General features: G+C 46.8%; 1 long non-coding RNA gene across 1 annotated transcript; it reads right to left on the reverse strand.

Annotated features, from left to right (window-relative positions):
* Positions 1 to 1,336: 1,336 nt before the first annotated feature.
* On the reverse strand, positions 1,337 to 3,696 carry LOC116070868. Its single transcript, XR_004110604.1, has 2 exons — positions 3,566 to 3,696; positions 1,337 to 1,761 (listed from the first exon to the last, which is right to left on the reverse strand). It is a non-coding gene; the product is annotated as an uncharacterized LOC116070868 (long non-coding RNA).
* Between the last annotated feature and the right edge of the window lie 283 nt (positions 3,697 to 3,979).

Genomic DNA, 3,979 nt, shown 5'->3' on the forward strand with positions numbered 1-3,979 from the left:
GTGTTTTCTCCTTGCAGAGGCAGAAAGAATGTTTTCCAGCTCTGAGAGTTGTGTGTTGCGCATTCCAGGCTCAAAACTCACCTAGTAAGGCCAAGGGGATGACTCCACAGATAAAGGTGCCTGCCTCCAAACCCAAAGACACGGCAGAAGGAGAGAACCAGGTCCTCTCCTACATCGTTGCCTAATGGCATCATGCTTGCAGTTGTCGAGAGTGTGGGCAGCAACATTAGCATTTGCCTGATGTTGACAGGAGCTTGGAGCTTGGGAACAGGACACACTGGTCGTCTAACAGTTCTGGGAGTCAGAGGTCCAACGTAGCTGTCACCATACTAAAGTCAACATGTATGTAGGGCTTGACTTTTTATGGAGGCTGTAGGGAGAGCCATTGCTTGTCTTTTACAACCTCCAGGAGCTCTTGAACCCAGCTTGATTATGGAATTCTCTTAATGACCTGGTGACTCTATTAGGAGAATCTAAGGTCATCTCCCCATATCCCAACTCAATGCCCCATCTCCTAAAATGCTCTCAGATCATAGGGACTGGTATGTGGGCACTTGGAGGACTGCAATTTAGCCATGGCCTTGGACATACTTTCTAGTTACTGACCTGGACAGTGTCCTGCTCACCCCATGCCCTTGAAATAGACGTCGTTTCTGGAAGGTGCCAGTTCTTTCCCATAGTGGAGGATTCAAAAGGAGGGGAGGACTGAGAAGATGTGGTTTGGGGATCACTGTGAGCTAAAATACCTGTAAAAGGCCAGGTATTTCTAAGTAGTGTGACAGCCAGTAAATGTTCATCATTTGTGCTTACAAGCCATACCCTTTACTGACTGAACCATCTACTCAGCTGAGAGATTTTCTTAAGGCTCAAAGGGAGAAGGCAGGACTGGGTCTAGGGCTGGATTTAGGGCTGGGTCTGGGACTGGATCTGGGCTGAGTCTGAGTCTGGGTCTGGGATTGGGTCTGGGTCTGGGTATGGGACTGACACTAGGGCTGGGTCTAGGGCTAGGGCAGGGCTGGGGCTGGGGCCAGCGCTAGGGCTGAATATGTGTATATGTATGCTTGCCCAACATGTACACTAACTTGGGTTGAAGCCCCCTATATCAGGACAGATCACGGTCCAATGGTCCATCAAGAGGGTCAGGATTCTGTCATGAAGTGATGGCTAAGTCAGTCCTGGGCTTCTCTTACTGCTGATGGGAGTCAATGACAATCTGTATGTCCTTCTCCTTTGGCCCTAAATGACTCCTGACCTCAGCTAGGACTCACAGGCATGAAAAACTAATGACACAGAAGGAGAGGAAACAAAGAGGAGAGTATAGACCAGGAGCCGTTTGCGTATTGTCAGATAACATCACCTATTTAATGTCAATTAGTGTTTTTAACAACTGACTACTGCACCATTAACTTGCAAAAGTGATCTTGGGGGCATGCCAGCATACCCCAGCAGACTAGCTCCGGCAGTCCTTCAGTGCTGGGTGAGCAAAGTGGATTCAGATTGCAGGCTGATTGCAAGCTGGCATTGAGTGAGCATGGTACAGGCGGCCAGGGCTGGGAAGTGGGTACCCGAGGAGCGAGGTATTTCGCTGAGTGGATATTTATAGCAAGGCCTTGGAATAAATGATCCGCAGAGAGGGCAGGAGGTGTGAGGACGCTGGAGGTTGGCCAAACCTTGGGTGCTGGGTCTTGCCAAGCTGAAATCTCAGTGGCTTGCTCTGTTCTGGGATCCAGGCCACTTTGTGGTAGAAAAGATGGGGAAAGCCTGTTGGGGTAGGAGTGGAGGTCAAGTTCAGGTCTCTGTTCTTTCAGTACTAAATGTGGATCTTAAACTCCTGTTTGTTCTCTGTGGGCTTCATTCCCTCGAGTGGTAAGATGACATCATGACTCTGTTGACGATCAATTCTCAGACTTTTGCTTTTGCATTCACTCACTGAGACAAACACCCAATAAGATGGCCTTTAATGAATCCATCTTCTGGTACCCAAAGCCTTGGGTAGATCCCTCCCATGCAGACTAGGGCTGGCCTGGTCACTCACAGGATATTGTAGATACGACACTGGTAACAACTTGCACTGACTTATAACAGTTACTGTGGCTTCTACCTTACCCTCTCTCAGTTCCTGTCTCCAAGAAGTCAGCCGCCATTTTGTGAGCATGCTCAAGCAGGCTCTGGAGAGGTCTACATGACTTAATTGAGGCTTCTGGCCTTCAACTTACATCAGGTTGCAAACCAAGGGAGTGAACCACCTTGGAAGCCCCCTGAGAGCCTGCTAAACATTCAGACTGTGACTTTCTGAGATCTCCTGATTTGGAACAACACAGCTTAGCCAACCCCTGAGTTCTGTGATCAATGGAAATTGTGTCAGATCATAAATGACCATTGATTTAAGATATTAAGCCTTGGAGAGATCTGCCACCTAGAAGGGATAAGATGGTATAGTTTAATGAATCTGTTCATAAGCTCCTCCAATAGTATGACTATATAATAGTTATTTATGAATAAATTCACGGTACAACAAGTGACTTTGGAGACTGAAACAGATACTTTTTGGAAGTCCTTAGTGTGCTGCCTGATGTTTAGTAAATAACCATTCCTTACTGATATCATCATGACTGTCTTTCTCACAACCAATGTCACAATCAGCTTGGCTGATTCAGGGTTCAGTGGAATCTTTAGTCTGTGGCTTCCTCAGGATGAATACCAGTGATGGAAGAGAGCAGTGGGAATGGAGGGGAGTTTGAGGGGGTGGAAACTAGGAAGATTAATAAAGATGAGTCTAAGAAATTTCCACTCTTGCCTGACTCTTCACACAGAGTCTTCGAGCGAGGCCCATTGGCTTTGGCATTGGGAGAGTCCAAGCATCCTACCCACTCTCCTTGAGAAACACATTGGAAAGAAGTGATGGTCAGGGCCTGCTTTTAACCTTCCTAATACCTCGGCTTCCTCAACTAAGCAGAAGATTTTAGACCAATGAACAAGGATTGACTGTCCAGCTCTGGATTCTGAGAGTGAAGTGAGTTTTGACCATGACATTCCTCTTGTGAGCCAAAGAGGACAGTTTTGTTGAACAAATAACAAAGTAGACACCCAGAGAAGAAGGTATTCATTCCATGTCTGGGTATCCCTCAGAACCTAAAAGCCCCACTGAGTCGTTAGGATGCAAGCTATGCTAGAGGCCTCTTGTCAGCCAAGTGGGTATGCGCATTGATTCTATTTTAACCCACCTATCCCTTCTACTGTGGTGGCTAAGGGTTTTTGTTTATCATGTCTGCCCAGAAGAGAATGTTGACCAGAGACTTTCTCCTACCCACTGCTTCTCTCTGGCATCTCTACCCTTGCTGAACAAGTAAGCCCTACACATTTAAGGTATATTGAGTCAAAAAAGTGGTTTCTTGTTGCTTCTCCAGACTGGGCTGGTCACTGGGAATCCAGTGGCGACCAAGATAGAGGTGACCACATTCTCAGGAAGCCTGTAGCTGATAGGGGACAGGTCATCAGGTGTCATGAACACTGCATATGGTGGCTCTTGAGTCATCTGGAGGTTGGGAGTCCAGGAGCATCTCACCACGAAGGAGATGTTGAGACAAAAACTTCTCTTGAACTTGGAACCTGAAGGATGGTATCTGCTCCAAGGCACATCTTAACAAGGATTTTTGTTCAGAACAAGGGAGAGAGAGAGCAGAGCTTGAAGTAGCTTGAAAGAGATGCCTGAGTTCCAGAATTTCAAGGTCACAGAGTGAGCTGATGGTTCTAATTCTAGATTCTTCCACTTATAAAGGACTCCTTACATTGACCTGACCCCTAGTGGGAACTTACTCAGATAAAGGGATCCAGAGATGGGGTGACCTCAGAAACTGTAGGGACTCTAAAGCTGACACATGTCCCACCCTCTGCTAAGTGTGAGTGTGTATGTGTGTATCTGAGTGTGTCCTTGTGAGTGTGTGTGCATACAAATGTGTGTGCATTTGTATATTGTGTG

This window comes from Mastomys coucha, unplaced genomic scaffold (genome assembly GCF_008632895.1).
Source record: "Mastomys coucha isolate ucsf_1 unplaced genomic scaffold, UCSF_Mcou_1 pScaffold22, whole genome shotgun sequence".
NCBI lineage: Eukaryota > Metazoa > Chordata > Mammalia > Rodentia > Muridae > Mastomys > Mastomys coucha.